The 22154-nt window shown below is 36.9% G+C and overlaps 1 protein-coding gene across 16 annotated transcripts in view; it reads left to right on the plus strand.

Annotated features, from left to right (window-relative positions):
- Positions 1-22154, plus strand: part of BAZ2B (bromodomain adjacent to zinc finger domain 2B) — a 416357-nt gene that overhangs the window by 217391 nt on the left and 176812 nt on the right. Inside the window, exon 2 of one of the 16 annotated variants that reach the window (XM_044934868.2) lies at positions 14708-14802. The exons of the other annotated variants lie outside the window; for them this stretch is intronic. The gene's annotated coding sequence lies outside the window, so the exon portion shown is untranslated. The remainder of the gene's footprint in view (positions 1-14707; positions 14803-22154) is intronic. 16 annotated transcript variants of the gene reach the window in all.

The following is a 22154-nucleotide window of genomic DNA, read 5'->3' on the forward strand; positions in this document are numbered from 1 at the left end:
TTCTGAAGAAGCGTATTCTGAATTCTATTATCAAATTATTTTACAGTCAAGAAAATTGCATGAGGTATAGGTACCATCATTATCCCCATTTATACTGATAAGGAAACAGTTTTAGAGAATTTAAATGATTTCATCAATGTCTTTTAGCTAATAAGTGCCAAAGCAAGACCAGAAAATCTAACAGAATCCATAAAGAACTCAGTCTTCAGTGTCATGCCTTTAAGCATTGAGTTTATATTTCGCACATAATAAAGGTGCTAAAGACTTTGATTTAGACAAGTTTTTTCATCAGTTTATCAAATGTTAGAATCCTTACTGTCAAGCACTATAAGGAAATTCTCTGATAGTAATGGAAAGCAAAATAAATCCCTAGTTTCAAGAAACTTACAGTTTAGTTGATTTGAAGGGGCAAAAATATAACAGGCTATTACAATACAGTGTGATAACTGATATAATAGGGATAAATTCAAGATACTAAAGGTGACATAAAGAAATATCTAATGTTTCCTTTTATTTATATATTTAATATATATTTTGGGGTGCTGTTCTAGGGATATAAACATAAATAAAACTTGCAAAGGTCTGTGCTCTTGGGGAACGTGTATTGGAGGTGGAATCAACAGTAAGCATAATAAATAAGTATATAGCATGTTTGAACGTGACAAGTGTTATGGAGGAAAGAAAAAGTAGGTAAGAGAAAGAGTAAGAATGCTGTGGTGTGATGGGTAGGTTGATTTTTGAGCAAAGATCAAGGAAGTTAATTATGCAGATATCTTAAGAGCCTTCCAAGTAGAGGGCTCAAGGCAAAAGCATGCCTGGTGTGTTCAGAGTAATGAACAAAGCCCAGTGTGACTGAAGTAGAGTGAGCTAGAAACCAGAGTAGGCGGATATGACAGAGATAATTGGGGCTTTACAGAGCGCCATAGGCACTTTAAAGAGCCATTGCAGGGCTTTCAGTAAATCTGGCTTATATTTTTAAAGGATCACTCCAGTTGCTATGTTGAGAATGGACTATAGGGAGGCACTGACCACCAGCTAGAAGGCTTTTAGAGTAATCTGATTGAAAGTAGTGGCTTAGATAAGGCTGGTAGTAGTTAAATTCTGGATGCTTTTAAGGTACACCGAGAAGGTTATTTGATGGATTGTTTGTGGGATATGAGGAAAAGAGAAGACAAGATGACTCCCAAGATTTTTTGCTGAGCCGCTAGAAGGATGGTGTTGCCATCAATTGTGAGATGGGGATTGTTTTCATACGGAGCAAGTTTGTGATGTAGTGGAAGACCAGGAGTTTGGTTTTAGACATGGTAGATATTCTGTGTTTAATAGATACATGCCAGTGGAGATTGTGGATTTTCCTGAGGAGTTATCATCTAAACTGAGGCTAAAGAATGAATTGATGGTGATTTATGATGAACATGAGAGCATTCTTTATACACTTAAATGAATTTTGGCTTTTTCTACTTTACATATTTACAAACTGGAACAACATCTAAACATCTAAAGAGTAGTAACATTTAAAAGTAACAAAATTGTTTGTCTTAGCAAAATTATTCTAAGTAGTTAAGTTTTCAGAATATTTCGGTAGCTGCTATATTCAGGAGTTGCACTGGGTGCTTTTACATATATTGATTCTCACCATTGTGCTGTAAGGTAAATTGTATTTCCATTTTACATTTGGAGAAACTGAGTCTGAAGGAGATTGACACATTAATATTAGGTGATGCATCTGGATTCAAATGTAGGTCTTTAGATTATATTTCCCATGCTTCTTATTTTTAAGTTAAAAATAGATATTTGGCAAAACTAATACAATTATGTAAAGTTTAAAAATAAAATAAAATTTTAAAAAAAGGTATCCTTACTTTGCAAATTTTTAAACATTTGATTAAGGTCTCAAGGAGTTGTCTTGAAAGCATGAACTATTCTGTATTGTAGCATAATGATACCCTTGAGACATAGGGTTTGTAGATTCTTGGTCATGAAGTCAAATCAGTTGTTGGTCTTTTTTGAATTCTTATACAGCTTTCAGTATGCTATTACAGATACCGTCTCCATTCCTAGCCCATATTCCCAGTGCTTAATATGTGCTTAGAAATTTACAGCTGCTATCATCATCATCATCTTTATCCCTCTTCCTAGTATGCTGTGACCTTGGGAATCCCAAGCCTGTATGATCATTTGTAAATTATAAAACCTCAGAGATTAAGGGTACGTTGTCGTGTTGTTCAGTTGTGTCCGACTCTTTGCAGCACCATGGACTGCAGAGTGCCGGGCGGGCTTCACTGTCCTTCACTATCTCCCAGAGTTTGCTCAAACTCACATCCATTGAGTCGGTGATGCCATCCAACTATCTCATCCTCTGTCATCCCCTTCTCCTCCTGCCTGCAATCTTTTCCAGTTTCAGGGTCTTTTCTAATGAGTCAGCTTTTCACATCAGGTGGCCAAAGTATTGGAGCTATTGGGTATTGGAGTAAGGATATGAGGACTATGATTAATGAAGAATGAGTTTTAACTTATGTATTTTGTCTGATGGAAACCATCTTTGTTTCCTTCTCTTTATTGACTTTTCTGGGGAATTGAATTTGATAAATAGCTGTTATTTCTGACTGGAAAAGCAATATTCTCTGACATGCCAATGAGTATTTTCACTGTAAAAGTGAACATCAGTTCTACTTTGAAAGTGAATAGAAATATAATTGTTCATTGAAACAGATTCACTTAAGGTAATGATACCATAATTTAAAAATGTAAACCTTTTGCCTTTAGATCAAAATACAGGCTATTTCTTAAATTTTATGTGAGCTAACACTGTTTACATTTACAATTCATTTTTAAAGACATACTTAAGAGCAAATCATTCAGATATTCTACAGGAAAGAAACATTTTAGCAAACATGTACATATTTTTAAAAGGTACCAATTAAGAAAAGAAAACCCTGCTGTGGATTAAAATAGCCTGTAAGTCTCAAAGGTCACTTTAAACATATACTAAGGACATAGGTAGAAAATTCACCTAGCCTTTGTATTTATGTTCTGTAAATATGTAATTTTATTCTAAGTGTGCTATGTATTTCTCCAGGTTTTATGCTACTTTCCAAAGGAGTACCATATATATTCATTCTTCCTATTCCTCTCTCTAAAGTCTTCCTTCTCTTTCGTCATTATACCTCAAATTCTGGCATCACCGACTCAATGGACATGGCTTTGGGTGGACTCCAGGAGTTGGTGATGGACAGGGAGGCCTGGTGTGCTGCGGTTCATGGGGTCACAAAGAGTTGGACATGACTGAGCGACTGAACTGAACTGAAGATCACGGTATTCATTAAATGAGATTTTTAAGTAAACAAAATTTTGGTTGGCCCCCAAACACCTTTTTTGTTATTACTAAGTTATCTGTGTAATTTCATATTTTATTTACTTCTGTTCAAGACTAAATATATATATCCTGTACATTTCTACTTAGACATAAATGTATTTGTATAGATGTTAGATGTATATTCCTCACCTTTTTAATCTTATTTTTTGTTTTGGATAGTATCTTTAATTTATTTGGGGAAAAAGAAAAATGATTGGTCAAATAGAAATAGAATATTCTGTTAAAAGTATCCTGCTGATCCTCTATGACCCACCTCCCAGAGTAATGGAAATAAAAGCAAAAATAAACAAATGGGCCCTAATTAAACTTAAAAGCCTTTGCACAACGAAGGAAACTATAAGCAAGGTGAAAAGACAGCCTTCAGAATGGAAGAAAATAATAGCAAATGAAGCAACTGACAAATAATTAATCTCAAAAATATACAAGCAGCTCCTGCAGCTCAATTCCAGAAAAATAAATGACCCAATAAAAAATGGGCCAAAGAACTAAGCAGACATTTCTCCAAAGAAGACATACAGGTGGCTAGCAAACACATGAAAATATGCTCAGCATCACTCATTATCAGAAAAATGCAAATCAAAACCACAATGAGGTACCATCTCACACCGGTCAGAATGGCTATCAAAAAGTCAACAAACAATAAATGCTGGAGAGGGTGCAAAGAAAAAGCAATCCTCTTAAACTGTTGGTGGGAATGCAAAGTGGTACAGCCACTATGCTGAACCGCGTGGAGATTCCTTAAAAAAACTGGAAATAGAACTGCCATATGACCCAGCAATCCCACCGCTGGGCATACACACCAAGGAAACCAGAATTGAAAGAGACACGTGTACCCCAAAGTTCATCACAGCACTGTTTACAATAGCCAGGACGTGGAAGCAACCTAGATGTCCATCAGCAGATGAATGGATAAGAAAGCTGTGGTACATATACACAATGGAATATTACTCAGCTATTAAAAATAATGCATTTGAATCAGTTCCAATGAGGTTGATGAAACTGGAGCCTATTACACAGAGCGAAGGAAGTCAGAAAGAAAAACACTGATACAGTGTATTAACACATATATATGGAATTTAGAAAGATGGTAACAATGACCCTAAATGCGAGACAGCAAAAGAGACACAGGTGTAAAGAACAGACTTTTGGACACTGTGGGAGAAGGCAAGGGCGGGATGATTTGAGAGAATAGCATTGAAACATGTATATTATCATATGTGAAATAGATCCCCACTCCAGGTTCGATGCATGAGACAGGGTACTCAGGGCTGGTGCACTGGGATGACCCTGAGGGATGTGATGGGGAGGGAGGTGGGAGGGGAGTTCAGGATGGGGAACACATGTACACCCATGGCTGATTCATGTGAATGTATGTCAAAAACCACCACAGTATTATAAAGTAATTCAGATCAGATCAGATCAGTCGCTCAGTCATGTCCGACTCTTTGCGACCCCATGAATCGCAGCACGCCAGGCCTCCCTGTCCATCACCAACTCCCGGAGTTCACTCAGACTCAGGTCCATCGAGTCAGTGATGCCATCCAGCCATCTCATCCTCTGTCGTCCCTTTCTCCTCTTGCCCCCAATCCCTCCCAGCATCAGAGTCTTTTCCAAAGAGTCGACTCTTCACATGAGGTGGCCAAAGTACTGGAGTTTCAGCTTTAGCATCATTCCTTCCAAAGAAATCCCAGGGCTGTTCTCCTTCAGAATGGACTGGTTGAATCTCCTTGCAGTCCAAGGGACTCTCAAGAGTCTTCTCCAACACCACAGTTCAAAAGCATAAATTCTTTGGAGCTCAGCCTTCTTCACAGTCCAACTCTCACATCCATACATGACCACAGGAAAAAACCATAGCCTTTGTTGTGTAAAGTTTAAAAATAAAATAAAATTAAAAATAAAATAAAATATTCCCTAAAAAAAAAAAAAAAACAAAAAAACCATAGCTTTGACTAGACGAACCTTTGTTGGCAAAGTAATGTCTCTGCTTTTGAACATGCTATCTAGGTTGGTCATAACTTTCCTTCCAAGGAGTAAGCGTCTTTTAATTTCATGGCTGCAGTCCCCATCTGCAGTGATTTTGGAGCCCAGAAAAATAAAGTCTGACACTGTTTCCACTGTTTCCCCATCTATTTCCCATGAAGTGATGGGACCAGATGCCATGATCTTTGTTTTCTGAATGTTGAGCTTTAAGCCAACATTTTCACTCTCCTCTTTCACCTTTATCAAGAGGCTTTTTAGGTCCTCTTCACTTTCTGCCATAAGGGTGGTGTCATCTGCATATCTGAGGTTATTGATATTTCTCCTGGCAATCTTGATTCCAGCTTGTGCTTCTTCCAGCCCAGCATTTCTCATGATGTACTCTGCATATAAGTTAAATAAACAGGGTGACAATATACAGCCTTGACATACTCCTTTTCCTAAAGTAATTAGCCTCCAATTAAAATAAATAAATTAAAAGTATCCTGCTTCCTATTTTTAGTAGTTATAAAACTAAGGCTCTTACATCCTTGATTAATTGTAATGCTCAGAGAATGAATATTTGGATTATATTTTCCCTGGAATGCTTTCCTCTTAACAATTGTTATTGAAATTCTTGCATAATGTATATGTGCAAGTGTAAAATTGAGATTTTTTTGATGATTTGAAGATAACAGGGGGATTTTGGGTTCCGATTTGACAATTTCAGCTACTCCTAATCTCACTGAGGAAAATAAAGTACAGGCATTAAATAGGAGTCTTGATAATTTGAGCAACTACTCTTGTTTTGTACAACAGCATAATCAAATATTAAATGTGTAATAAATTTTAAAACACCAGAGATTGTTTTAAAAAGCAGGATGAAATTAATTGCTAAATGAGTGATATAAACAAATAAAAAATACTATGAGTTGGCAATTAGAGACGATGATAGAATGACCAGAGAAGGCGCCTTTAAGGAAAAGGGCCCTAAGCTTCAGACATTGAAGAAGGACTTCAAACATTAATTGTGAAAACATTTTTATTGTGATATAGTTTATACACTGTGCAGTTCACCCATGTAATGTGTCTAATCCATTAGTTTTGAGTAAATTATATTATTACTTTTTTAAGTGGTGGTAAAAAAGATACCATAAAGTTGCAATTTTAATCCCTTTTATGTCTATAATTTGTTGTCATTAATTACATTCAAAATGTTGTGCAAACATCACCACTGTCTATTTTTAACACTTTTTCATAGCTCTAAACAGAAACTGTGTAACTGTTGAACACTAACTCTCCATTTCCCCCTACTCACTCCCCCTGGTAAAGTTCAATCTACTTTCTCTCTTGATGATTTGCCTATTATAGGTACTTCATATAGGTGAAATCACATATTTTTCCTATTGTGTCACGGGTTTTTCCACTCACTATAATATTTTCAAGGTCTGTACATGTTATAGCATGTGTCAGGACTCCATTGCTCTCTAATACTCAGTCTCATTATTTATGTAAATAACTATTTAGTATTATATATATAATACACATATCATATATATGTTGTCTGTTCATCTTTTGATTTTTAAGTCTCTTTGAATTTTTTCTTTTTTGGTATATATGTGCCTTGGAGAAGAATTGCTAGTTCATGTGGTAAATTTTATGTTTAGCTTTTTGAACAATTGGCAAACTGTTTTGCACAGCAATTGCCTTATCAAGCATTAGTTTTTCTTTTATTATACTGTAGATATATACTATGTAAAAAGTTAGGCTGAATGAATATTGTCTTCAGCAAATACCATATACTTTTTTAAAAAGGAAGAAGGACAAAAAGAAAGCCATGTGTTATGCATGAGAAAATGTGTATGTTTTATATAAAGACCTAACCCATTAAGTGAATTTAATAAAATAATTAAACCTTGCAGTTGTATGTTATCCCAACATTGTTATAATATTTTAAAAACTTGGTCACCATATTTCTATTTCTCAATCCGAAGACATCTGCTATAAGTAGATAGGTACAGCTATTCCTTTGAGTAATTAGTGCAATTTAGTTTATTTCTGTCCAATTTTAAGATACTTATTTTTTAGTTGCCCTTTTTTGCATTATAAAGTAAAATCACCCTTAATTATATCTAACTGGAAGGTATTCCAAATGTATGCTACTTAGAGTTTTGCCAAGAGAATGCACTCATAGCAAACACCCTCTTCCAACAACACAAGAGAAGAGTCTACACATGGACATCACCAGATGGTCAATACCGAAATCAGACTGATTACACTCTTTGCGGCCAAAGATGGAGAAGCTGTGTACAGTCAGCAAAAACAAGACCGGGAGCTAACTGTGGCTCAGATCATGAACTCCTTATTGCCAAATGCAGAATTAAATTGAAGAAAGTAGGGAGAACTACTAGACCATTGAGGTATGAACTAAATCAAATCCCTTACAAATACACAATGGAAGTGACAAATAGATTCAATGGATTAGATCTGATAGAGTGCCTGATGAACTATGGATGGAGGTTCATGACATTATACAGGAGACAGGGATCAAAACCATCCCCAAGAAAAAGAAATGCAAAAAGGCAAAATGGTTATCCAAGGAGGCCTTACACATAGCTGAGAAAAGACGAGAAGTGCAAGGCAAAGGAAATAGGAAAAATATACCCATTTGAATGTACAGTTCTAAAGAGTAGCAAGGAGAGATAAGAAAGCCTTCGTCAGCGATCAATGCAAAGAAATAGAGGAAAACAATAGAATGAGAAAGACTAGAGATCTCTTCAAGAAAATGAGAGATACCAAGGGAACATTTCATGTAAAGATGGGCACAATAAAGGACAGCAATGGTATGGACCTAACAGAAGCAGAAATATTAGGAAGAGGTGGCAAGAATACACAGAAGAACTATACAAAAAAGATCTTCATGACCCAGATAACCATGATGGTGTGATCACTCACCTTGTGCCAGACATCCTGGAATGTGAAGTCAAATGGGCTTTAGAAAGCATCACTACAAATAAAGCTAGTGGAGGTGATGGAATTCCAGTTGAGCTATGTCAAATCCTAAAAGATGATGCTGTGAAAGTGCTGCACTCAATGTGCCAGCAAATTTGGAAAACTCAGCAGTGATCACAGGACTGGATAAGTTCAGTTTTCATTTCAGTCCCAAAGAAAGGCAATGCCAAAGAATGTTCAAACTGCCACACAATTGCACTCATCTCACATGCTAGCAAAGTAGTGCTCAAAATTCTCCAACTCAGGCCTCAACAGTACGTAAACTGTGAGATTCCAGATGTTCAATCTGGATTTAGAAAAGGCAGAGGAACCAGAGATCAAATTGCCAACATCTGCTGGATCATCGAAAAAGCAAGGGACTGCTTCATTGACTGTGCAAACCCTTTGTGTCGATCACAACAAAATGTGGAAAATTCTGAAAGAGATGGAAATACCAGACAACCTGACCTGCCTCTTGAGATGCAGGTCAAGAAGCAACAGTTAGAACTGGACATGGAACAACAGACTGGTTCCAAATGGGGAAAGGAGTACGTCAAGGCTGTATATTGTCACCCTGCTTATTTAATTTATATGCAGAGTACATCATGCGAAATGATGGGCTGGATGAAGCACAAGCTGGAATCAAGATTGCCAGGAGAAATATCAGTAACCTCAGATATGCATATGACACCACCCTTATGGCAGAAAGTGAAGAAGAAATAGTCTCTTGATTAAAGTGAAAGAGGAGAGTGGAAAAGTTGGCTTAAAATTCAACATTGAGAAAACTAAGATCATGGCATCCGGTCCTATCACTTCATGGCAAATAGATGGGGAAACAGTGGAAACAGTAAGAGACTTAATTTTTTGGGGCTCCAAAATCACTGCAGATGGTGACTGCAGCCAGGAAGTTTAAAGACGCTTGCTCCTTGGAAGAAAAGCTATGACCAACCTAGATAGCATATTAAAAAGCAGAGACATTACTTTGCCGACAAAGGTCCATCTAGGCAAAGCTATGGTTTTTCCAGTAGTTATGTATGGATATGAGAGTTGGACTATAAAGAAAGCTGAGTGCTGAAAAATTGATGCTTTTGAGCTGTAGCATTGGAGAAGACTCTTGAGAGTCCCCTGGTCTGCAAGGAAATCAAACCAGTCAATCCTAAAGGAAATCAGTCCTGAATATTTATTGGAAGGAATGATGCTGAAGCTGAAACTCCAGTACTTTGGCCACCTGATGCAAAGAACTGACTCGGTGGAAAATACCCTGATGCTGGAAGGATTGAAGGCGAGAGAAGAAGGGGATTGCAGAGGATGAGATGGTTGGATGACATCACCGACTCGATGATCATGAGTTTGAGTAAGCTCCGGGAGTTGGTGATGGGCAGGGATGCCTGGTGTCATGCAGTTCATGGAACTGCAAAGAGTTGTACACAGCAGAGTGACTGAACTGACTGACTGACTGATGGTATTTAGTCATTTTTATTTGTTTACTTCATATAGGCTATCGTTTCATATTTTATGTCTTAGACAAAAGACTAGAGTTATTTCAGTTGACATTTTAAAAAAATGACTCTTAAAAGTATAGTTTCTGAAATTCAGTTAGAGTTGCTAAGGTAACATTTACGTATCTTTTCATAGTTCAATGAGAGACCACTAAGCCAAAAGATTATGTCACAGACTTGATGAGATCATATGACCCAGGAAATGGGAAGCAATGCTGAGATAGGGAAGCTTTTTGACCTAATTACAAATTTCCCTAGGAATGATACGTAACAACCACAAGGGGACATACAATAGTGAACTACAGTTGTGGACTCAATATGGAAATAGTAATAGCAGATATAATTGGTCATCCTGATAAGACTATTGTTTAGGATATAATAAAGTTAGTTTCTCATCAGAGGGTGTACATGTAAACATTTGATGCATAGGGAGTTTGAAACAATTTTAAGAATATTGACACAAGATAGATCATGGAATAATTTTATTTCCTTTGTTCAAACCTCTGAGGCAAATTCCTTAATATTGATTTGAGCTTAGAGAGTCTTTACACACCTAAGTAGGAAGCAAGAATAAGGTTGTAGAATGTCTAAATTATCAACAAAAGCTACACTTAGGGAGAAACCTTTAGGAAATAATTTTACACTTAGTTAAAACTCAAAATACAATGATAGTCTGTTGGTACAGAATTGTAGTAGACTTAAAACTTTGAATACTATACTGAAAATTCATTAGATAAACTATTTTAAATTTTTCTTAGTGTGACATTATTGAGCTACTAAGAAAGTAGAGAATTTAAAGGGATCAAAAACTATGTGAAATAGAAAATTTATGGAGGGGTATTAGAAGATATAACCATCAAATCAGAGAAATGAGGACAAATGAAAAGTTGATTGTTAGTGACAGCACTTAGAGTAGAATCAGGTGGGTTCAAAATCCGGATCATGACTAACAAGTACACGTCCGTCCCTCGTATGGGTCCTTAATAATTGTTGTTGACTTTGGAGTGATAGATTAAAGGAAATGTAGCCCTTATTGGTCATTTTTCTTCTTTAGAAACTGAAATAAACAGTTTAGGTACTTATTAACAAAAGAAGTTGCTGCTGCTGCTGCTAAGTCGCTTCAGTTGTGTCCAACTCTGTGCGACCCCATAGACGGCAGCCCACCAGGCTCCGCCGTCCCTCGGATTCTCCAGGCAAGAACACTGGAGTGGGTTGCCATTTCCTTCTCCAATGCATGAAAGTGAAAAGTGAAAGTGAAGTTACTCAGTCGTGTCCAACTCTTAGCGACCCCATGGGCTGTAGCCCACCAGGCTCCCCCAGCCATGGGATTTTCCAGGCAAGAGTACTGGAGTGGGGTGCCATTGCCTTCTCTGATTAACAAAAGTTATTCCTACATAAAAAATTTATAAGTAGTAAGGAGAGACTTTTTAAATCTTCAGTTTCTCATTATTTTAAACTGATTGGCAATTGGTGATAGATATTAATGCAGAATTCCTCATTTGTAAAACTGAAATAATAATGCCGGATCTCCCTACTTCAAGATTTGTCCTTAAGGTAAAAATTAGAATATATGTGCATACTTTTTTGAGTCAGTTATCAAGTTCTATATACGTTTCAATGATTATTATACATTTTCATTCAAAGCGTTTTGTTAAAGTCTTACATTCCAGGTTTTAAGGTTGTAAAGACGATAAGCAGTAGTCCCTGCTTCTCAACGATCTCACAGTGTGGTAAGAAGTGGTATATCAAAACGGAAAATTGCTGTATAGTACAGTGCTTTAATTAGGGACCGTATGAGAACAACTAGAACGAAGTACCTAAGACTTGCTCACTGAATTAGAATGGTTCCCCATAGTAGGTAATATATGAGATGAGACCTAGAATATGTATAGAAGTTTAACAGGGAATAAAGGAAGAACATTTGAGGGAAGTGAACACCAAGTACCAAATACCATGTGCCACGGATGCTTGGGAAACCATAGAGTATTGGGGAAATGGTGAGAAGTTTAGTTATTAATACTTAGTGTATGAGAAGAGAGTAAGATCAAAAATAAAGTCCCAGGCCTCATTAAGAAGAGCTTTTTTATGTCAGAGGACCTGGGATTTTATCATATATTTCATATGGAGATAATGAAAGATTTTTAAGTGGGAGTGTGGCAGGATCAGATTTTTATATTAAAAGATTACCATTAAAATAAATAGGATTGGAGAAGCAGAGGAACCTTTTATAAGGCTCTTGCAGTATTTCCAATAAGAACTGATTTAGTATTATACTAAGATGATGGTGGGAATAAAGAGAAAATTTTTAGGAATTAATAAGCAGAAAATAATATAATTTGTGGTTTAGAATCTCAGGCTTAGTTATCTCTATAAAATCCCTCTACTAGAAAAATCTGGGAATTCCCTGGTGGCTCAGATGGTAAAGCGTCTGCCTACAATGCGGAAGACCCCGGTTCAATCCCTGGGTTGGGAAGATCCCCTGAAGAAGGAAATGGCAACCCACTCCAGTACTCTTGCCTGGAAAATCCCATGGACGTAGGAGCCTTGTCAGCTACAGTTCATGGGGCCACAAAGAGTCAGACACGACTGAGTGACTTCACTTTCATTCTATACTTTCTTTCTTTTCATTATAAAAATCTAGCTAGTCACGTGACTATTGGAATTAAGTTGTGGAGCAAGTCTGGTAACTTATGAATTTATATGTTAGATAAACCTGTTGGTTCCTAAACTGAATGAATGTAACTTTAGGAATTTTAGTTTAAAAAAATTCCTTCTGTATCTATATCTATACATCTGTAGAGAGGGGGAGAGAGAGGGGACAGTGAGGAGGAGAAGTGAGATAGAGGGGAGAGAGGGAGAGATGCAAAGTTAACTAAATGGTTGCGTACCTGAATTTGATTGTCAAACATGAAAGGTCATACTAGGGACATTTCTATATTTAGTCTTGAATACAGAGGCTACAGTGAGAACACTGACTTTAAGATTTCAATAAAGAATATATTAAGTCATAAAAGCATTTTATGAACATGATATCCAAATGCTTTTTTAATATATCATCTTTATGGATGTATAGTTCGTATATCATACAATTCACCCATTTAAAATATGTAATTCTGTTTTAAGTGTATTCACAGGGTTGTCCACCATTATCACAGTCAACTAAAACATTTTCATCATCCCCCAAAAGAAACCCAGTACCTATTAACAGTCACCTCCCATTGTTCCTCAGCATTCCCAACCCAAGGCAACTATGAATCTACTTTCTGTCTTAATGGATTTACCTTTCCAGGGCATTTCATATAAGTGGAATCACACAATATGTGGTCCTTTATGACTGGTTTCTCTCACTTAGTATAACATCTTCAAGCTTCTTCCATGTTGTAGCACATATCAATACTTCATTCTCTGGTCCCATCACTTCATGGCAAATAGATGGGGAAACAATGCAAACAGTGATAGACTTTATCTTCTTGAATTCCAAAATCACTGCAGATGGTGACTACAGCCATGAAATTAAAAGACACTGGCTCCTTGGAAGAAAAGCTATGACCAACCTAGACAGCATATTAAAAAGCAGAGACCAACAAAGGTCTGTCTAGTCAAAGCTATGGTTTTTCCAGTAGTCATATATGAATGTAAGAGTTTAACCTATCATAAAGAAGGCTGAGCACTGAAGAATTGATGTTTTTGAACTGTGGTGTTGGAGAAGACTCTTTGAGAGTCCCTTGGACTGTAAGGAGATCCAACCAGTCCATCCTAAAGGAAATCAGTCCTGAATATTCATTGGAAGGCCTGATGCTGAAGCTGAAACTGCAATACTTTGGCCACCTGATGCGAAGAACTGACTCCTTAGAAAGACCCCGATGCTGGGAAAGATTGAGAGCAGGAGAAGAAGGGGACTGCAGAGGATGAGATGGTTGGATGGCAGCATCAACTCAATGGACATGAATTTGAGCAACCTCCAGGTGTTGGTGATGGACAGGGGAGCCTGGTGTGCTGCAGTCCATGGGGTTGCAAAGAGTTGGATATGACTGAGCAACTGAACTGTATATTTCATTGCATACATATACCATATTTTATTTACCAGTTTATAGTCATTTGGATTATTTCCACATTTTGTACAAGGTTTTGTGTGGACATAATATTTTAATTTCTCTGGTGTGTATAATTAGGAAAAAAATTGCTGGGTCATCTGGTAACTCCCAAACATTCTAAACTTTTGAACATTTGAATGGAATATTCAGATGAGGATTTAACGTGCAGACAGTTTTGTAGTTTAAATAGGTATATATGGTTCTGTTGTTGTACTACATTTATTTTAGTAATCAGTGAGTTATTGGTGTGTGTGTGTGTGTGTGTGTGTGCGTGTGTGTATGTGTGTGTGTTGGTCACTCAGTCATGTCCAACTCTTCAACCCGATGGATGGTTGCCCACCAAGCTACCCTGTCCATGGAATTCTTCAAGTAAGAATACTGTAGTGGGTTGCATTGCCCTCTCCAGGGGATCTTTCTGACCCAGGAATTGAACCTGTATCTCCTCTGTCTCCTTCCTGCATTGTAGTCAGATTCTTTACCCACTGAGCCATGGGGGAAGCCCAAGCTATTTATAAAGGAGATACTTAAAAAAAATTTTATGACTTTAATGTTTATTTTTAGAATGATCTTATTAATTGAATTGGTAATTTGTTTTACTTTGTAGAAATACTCAAGAAATTTGCTTATACTTGTATTTATTTTATCATTATATTTAACCGCTAAATGATATTTTCATATTTTTTTTACTGGTCATGTTTGGGATATATATTTGGTGTTCTTTAGTTGCTAAGTTGTGTGTGATTCTTTTGCAACCTCATGGACTGTAACCTGCCATGCCTCTCTGTCTATAGGACTTCCCAGGCAGGAATACTGCAGTAAGTTGCCATTTCCTTCTCCAGAGGATCATCCCGACCCAAGGATCCTCCCTGCATCTCCTGATTGACAGGTGGATTCTTTACCACTGAGCCACCTGGGAAACCCAGGATGGGCTCAGAGCCTTGTATTATGAATAAGTAGTTAAATTCTCTCTGAGAATTACAAGGATCTTGAATCTTCCAAATGAAAAATTAGGAGTATTATTATGTTAATATATTGGCCTGTCAGTATATTAAGAAATGGACAAATTGTATGCAGTTCAGAATAATAAAAAATTAAGAGGAAAATAGAAGGATTATATTTGGAAGGTTGTTAGTGCCTAATTTGACTAAGTTTTGTAGCTAAGAGAATGGTGTAGGGAATTATTGTAATGGTTTGTGAACTTTTACAGATCATCAAAGACATAAAGGAGAAAACTTAATCTTTAAATTACCTAATAAAAAGAGTTATAGTCTAAAGAAAATTTTTTAAATAATTAAAATTTTAAAATTATGCATTATCTTCTCAGGAAAAAGCAGTTTACTATTTTGCTTATCTAAAAACTAACCTGAAAATGTCACTGTTATCTAAAAAAACTTTATAGTATTATTTAAAACTACAGTAATGAGAACATTCTTTTGAGAGGCAGATTGACAGGAGATACTCTAATATACTTCTTTGCCATCTATTCAGGTTTACCTGTGAAAGAAATCTGCTTGAAAATGAAAATGCTCTTGACATTTTAAACTTATTTTTACTCACATTGAATTTATGAAAGAGTATTGACTTTTAATGAGCTGTTCTCCCACTCTTATATATTTAATTTGAAGAAAATAAAGATATTTGCCTCTGAATTTTAGCTAAACACTTAAGAACAAAATACCAAGCAGGAAGTGTGCTAAGCATTCTCTTTACAACAGCTCTTTGAAGTAAGTGTAATTAATCCATTTTACTGATTCAGAAACTAAGACTCAACAGATGTACTGGCTATGTGTTGATTAAATAGTGAATTCATAAAGCAAATAGAGAGTAGTAAAAAGTCTGTGTAATTAACAGCTTCCTGGGTAAAAGCTAAAGTGCTCTGTAGTTCAAAGATGGGAAGTTGTAGCCTAGGATTAGTCAGATATAGCTTTATACAGCTTTATAGATAAAGTGATTCTTGGGCCTGTATTAGAAGGAATGTAGTATTTAGATTGTTGGAAGAGAAAACAATATGTAAATAACATAAGATGAGCAAAGAAGACAACACAACATTTGTTACAAAGTTTTCTGCCCATCTCAGTTGCAAGTAACAGTAACCCACACAAACGCAATTAAAAGGATACCTATTTGGAAAGCTACAGAGACATCTCAGGGAATATAGCACAATCAAAAAGACAGTCTAAGGAATAAGACCTGAGATTGGCCACACTCTTATCTCCCCTCTCTAAGGACCACTCAGCAATCTGTACATCTGTTCTTTCAACATTGTTTCCAACCCATGTTTCTTTAGCTTGTGTATCTTTAGGGCCACAGCCTTTATGACCTACCACTCAACAACAACTTCCCTTCCTTCTATTAGTTAAGACATATGTCAGGGAGAGTCTGATTAGATCATAGCATCTTTCAGAGGCATCTAACACATAGATTTCCAGTCAGACATTATCTCCTTGGTTCATATCTGGTTCAGACAGCCTTGACCACAGGAGTGGGGTCATAGACTGTTGAGCATCAGGATGACCTCAATAGCAAGAAATCCTGTCTGGTAATTAGATGGTCTGTGTAGAGGAAGCATGAGGGAAACACAGGGAAATCTGAATGGGGCATGGACCTCCTACTTCCTGGGTGGGGATGAAGAGTGGAAAACTGTCATCATATAAAAATTACTTGAAGGCAAAGATGTTTTTCTTCCTGATTATTTAGTCTATCAGTGATGTTATCTCTCTCCAAAATCTTAAGCTTCCCCACTCTCTCCCTGCCCACCACTCTCATAATCCTAGCTCTTCTTTCCCACTACTTCTTTATTAATCTGATCATAAAGATAGGGAGGAATTGGACAAAAGTCTTCTGCTATCTTGAGGTTAAGAGAAAACAACAATGCATGTTCTATTGTCTAACACAGGTTGAAGACATAGACATTTTATGTGGTAAGTGAGAATGTAGATTTAAAATTTTTTCTTCCATATTTTAAAAATATTTTCTGAAGTTAGTAAAGTTAGCACTTATATTCTTATTTACTAGAGTAAAATTTGCAGTCATTTAGATTTGGATTAAATTATGGTGAGAATAGTGTGAAATGAAAATCTTAAAATGAAAATTATTAGATGGTGAACTCTTACAAGGGAAAGATTATGATTTATTCACTTTTATATTCTAGCAACTACACCATTCGGAGAAGGCAATGGCAACCCACTCTAGTACTCTTGCCTGGAAAATCCCATGGACAGAGGAGCCTGGTAGGCAGCAGTCCAGGGGTCGCTAGGAGTTGGACTCGACTGAGCTACTTCACTTTCACTTTTTACTTTCATGCATTGGAGAAGGAAATGGCAACTCACTCCAGTGTTCTTGCCTGGAGAATCCCAGGGACAGGGTAGCCAGGTGGGCTGCCGTCTATGGGGTCGCACAGAGTCAGACACGACTGAAGCGACTTAGCAGCAGCAGCAGCAGCTACACCATTATACAATTTTGAAGTACATGATCAATAGTAGTTGTTAAATGAATTAGCAGTAGATGAGTTATAAAAGGCAGCGAATGATGAATCCTTCATGTAAAATAATTTTTCCTTGAAATTTTACTAGGATTCTCGAATTTCTCATTGTCTTTAATTTCAATAGTATTAATTTTTAATGTATGTCTTCTTTGATTAAAATTTATATGTAGTTTTGAATACTCATCTCTTTCCCCTACTTTACTGCAATATGAGATACTACCACGTGGTCTCTGTAGATATTAAAATTTACAAGTATAGATGAAACATAAATATAATCCCTGGAGAATAATTAAACATACATAAATATATGGGCTTCCCTGATGGCTCAGCGGGTAAATAATCCTCCTGCAATGCAGGAGACATAGGAGATGTGGGTTCTATCCCTGGGTTGGGACGATCCACTGGAGAAGGAAAAGGCAACCCTCTCCTGTATTCTTGCCTGGGAAATCCCATGAACAGAGGAGCCTTGTAGGCTACAGTTCATGGGGTCACAAGGAGTCGGATGACTGAGCACATGATACATCCTGTATATAATAAAACAATTATAAATCTGTGCTTAGAATTGGACTCTAGGCTGGCAGTTTATTTACAGGAGCATTTTACTTTTTCATACTAAATGTTTTTATATTTCCCTGAATATGAGAAAATGTGTAGCTTTTAATATAGCTTTACCTAATCATTAACAAAAGAAAGAATACATGTGGTATCTTTCCATTGCATATCTAACTTATTTTCCTATATGACTGTTTGCTCATCTGCATACGTGGCCCTCAACAGACCACTTCATTTCCTGAGTTTATACCATCTTTCAATACTTGCTATCACTGTGACAGTCACATAGCTCAATTTCTTGTAAGTAAGAATCTGTTTAACTTAGCTTTGATTAGATTTCTGCCTTTGGTTCAACCTATTAGACTGTGAAACCTTGAGATAGACTACTTAACCTAATTAACTGCTTTGTTACATACCAAACACCTAGCGTCCTTCGTGGTTTAATACATACTGTCTGTAAAGGTTGAACATAGGATGTTTTCATAAATGGTTAAACTTTATATAATTGATGTCATGTCACATAGCATCTGGGTAAAAGAACTTTGATCTATTTTTAATTAGCTGAGTATGCAGAGTAGAAGACTGGTATTTAGGTGACATCCCAAGGGCCTGGTAATACAATGACCCATATTTCTTTGTCATGGACTGGTAAAGTAAGAATATACATTCCTAGGTCCTAAAGGAATTCTAAGAATTTTGTATAACTACTCTCACTTTAATGGGCTGTTTACCAGAAGCAGGGATTCTGCTAGTGGAGTAGTACACACACAAGCATACGCTGTAGTGTATATATAGTGATAATCATCCCCATATAGCAGCTAGTATGACTAGGGATTATAAAACCCTTCTGTGCTTGCCTATAAAAGCCCTACTTTACTGGGAAGCCAAATAGATCAATGTTTTTCAAGCTTCTTTGACAATGACCCAGAGTATTTCATTTTTATAACCCTGTGTGTGGATTTCATGACCCTCTAGATGGGTTATTACTCACAGTTTTGAAAATAGGAGCTGGGACTAAAGAATTCAGTAAATAGAAATGACTGAATTTTAGGATTGGTAGCCAGTGTTTCCTATGTATTATTTATCTTTTCTTCTCCCACTGGGGTAGTGGGTTCTTCTGAAATTCTGATATAAGGTCTATTATAAAGAGTAGTGATTCACCGAGTCTTGAGCATCTTTTCCAACTCTTGAAAGACCCTACCTGTACAGGGCGTCGTCATTGTCAGTGGAGGGGCAAAGGCAAACCCAGGCAAAGAAACCCTGTATCTACTTCTCTTCTGTGAAGCCGCTTCTTTTTTTTTCTGCTAGATACTGTCTGTCCAACTAAACACATTGAGAACTTTTATCAGGTATATGTGTATGTCCTCTTCTGCTAATAATAACTGAACCTACAAATGTTGCAGACAGTACAATACTCTTGTGAATTGTGTTAGGGATATTTTAATGGAGACATTTAAGAAGTAATAATAAGATGTAACAAGAGAGTTTTTTGAGTTTACCTTCTAAGTGAATAGTTCAAGCTTTCAAGTGAATAGTTTATGAATAGCTCAGCTCCATTTTAAGTAATCTCAGTGATTTTAATGATATTTCCAGTATTTTGTAATATGCTCTCTAAAGAAACCATGATAGCATAATAATAGTTTTAATTTCTTCATGGAGGTAACTGCTGACCCAGATAACTCCTTGCCTACCAACCTTCCTATAGAAAACTCCAATGAGGTAACATCTGCCCTAAAGCTGCCAACTCATGCTTTAAAAGTTTTAACATCTGTAGTTAAATATGAAGTAGGCTACTCAATATGAAGTAGGCTACCTTACTAACCTAGATTTCAGTGTCTGAGGGAAGAGTATCATTTAGACAAATGCTGTACAACAGGAGTTTTTATAATGAAAATGTGCTATCTGCTGACCACTTTTAATAACTAGTGTGACTTAAATTTTATTTAGTTTTAATTAATATAATATTAGTTATCTGTGTGTGGTTGGCTGAATGAGTGAGTGAGTGAAAATTGCTCAGTTGTGTCCAACTCTTTGTGACCCCATGGACTGTAGCCCACCAGGATATTCTGTCCATGGAATTCTTCAGGCAAGAATACAGGAGTGAGTTGCTATTTCCTTCTCTAGGGGACCTTCCCGACCCAGGGATCAAACCCGGGTCTCCTGCATTGTAGGCAGATTCTTTACCATCTGAGCCACCAGGGAAGCCCTCAGTTTATGTGTGTGTGTGTGTGTGTGTGTGTGTGTGTACACACACACTGTATTGTAATCAGATTCAAGACCTTATAGACAATTCTGTGCCATTATTAGATACACAATTTTAAGAGCCATCCCAGTCACAAAGGCACTAAAATTTTTATATATCTGCTGCTGCTGCTAAGTCGCTTCAGTTGTGTCCGACTCTGTGCGACCCCATAGACGGAAGCCCACCAGGTTCCCCTGTCCCTGGGATTTTCCAGGCGGATGTACCTAATTATTTTGCTTTTAAGACTCAGAAGTATCTGGCCATTACCAGTGCTCAAATTAATAAATTTCAATTTAAATATATTTGAATCTTCATTTGTCAACCAGTTATTCTGAGTAAGGAAGGGATAAATTGTTTTCTGTACATTTTTAGTCATTTTTGAAAACAATTTATAAAGCCTGTAAGGAACATGTACTTTTGCCTTGAATAGGATACAATAGAAACTTGAAGCCAGACTTCTCAAATAGGCTTTTCCTTAACTACACAAACTAGAAGAGCTTGTAGCTCTGATCTACATAGCTAGTGACTTCCAAACTATTGTAGGACTCCCTATTTTCTACATTTTGCCTTAGACATTTAAAACCCAGAAAAGGGGGAGACATTTTAAAAAGAATTTTCCATTTCCCTTGAAATAGACTTAATCTGTGAAAATTTATCTTACACCTATCAGTTCAGTTCAGTTCAGTCGCTCAGTTGTGTCTGACTCTTTGCGACCCCATGAATCGCAGCACACCAGGCCTTCCTGTCCATCACCAACTCCCGGAGTTCACCCAGACTCACATCCATAGAGTCAGTGATGCCATCCAGCCGTCTCATCCTCTGTCATCCCCTTCTCCTCCTGCCCCCAATCCCTCCCATCATCAGAGTCTTTTCCAATGAGTCAGCTCTTCGCATGAGGTGGCCAAAGTACTGGAGTTTCAGCTTTAGCATCATTCCTTCCAAAGAAATCCCAGGGCTGATCTCCTTCAGAATGGACTGGTTGGATCTCCTTGCAGTCCAAGGGACTCTCAAGAGTAAAAATCCCTTAAATTGAGTTAGAATTAATCCACAATTTAGAATGGTTTTTAGTGATTCTTAGTACCTATGTTCTTTTTAAAGTTTTCATTTCTGTGAAGGAGCACCAGATAATTCAAGTATGATTATTGTGATTGACTAATGGCTACTATATTGGACTGTGGTAATATAGTAGCCACTGCTGCTGCTGCTAAGTCACTTCAGTCGTGTCCGACTCTGTGCGACCCCATAGACAGCAGCCCACCAGGCTCCCCCATCCCTGGGATTCTCCAGGCAAGAATACTCAAGTGGGTTGCCATTTCCTTCTCCAATGCATGAAAGTGAAAAGCGAAAGTGAAGTCGCTCAGTCGTGTCCAACTCTTTGCCACCCCATGGACTGTAGCCTGCCAGGTTCCTCCATCCATGGGATTTTCCAGGCAAGAGTACATTAGCTAATGGCTACTGTATTGGACCGTGCAGATTTAGACATTGCTTTGAGACATTGCTCTTTGGTTTATCAAAATTGCTTGTCTAGTTAAATGATGTCCATAAAAATTGGAATGAAATGTAAAGACTTGATTTTTTAAATCGAGTTAAAGATATAACCACATACAGAAGAACTATTTAAGGTGATTTTAGATATTATAATTTGACTGTATATCCCTAGTGGACCAAAATTACTGTGGCTTCAGTGGCCATATTCTTATATTAGTTTTGATATTGTTATTCTGAAGCTATTGCTTATATGTCATAAATGAGTAATTCTGTGTTGCATGCTGAAAGTGTCAAGGACTGAGATTTTGGGTACAAGAACCAAAGATTTTACATGAAAAGCATGAGATGCCAATGTAAAAATTGTTAAGGTACAATAAAATCTTGTAGTCCTAAGTTTAAATTGAAAGTATTTGTAACAAAGTATTCTTTGTTGTAAAAGAATAAAATACAACTAAAACATTTTTTTTTCTAT

The sequence above is a fragment of the Bubalus bubalis genome, chromosome 2 (genome assembly GCF_019923935.1).
Source record: "Bubalus bubalis isolate 160015118507 breed Murrah chromosome 2, NDDB_SH_1, whole genome shotgun sequence".
Taxonomy (NCBI): domain Eukaryota; kingdom Metazoa; phylum Chordata; class Mammalia; order Artiodactyla; family Bovidae; genus Bubalus; species Bubalus bubalis.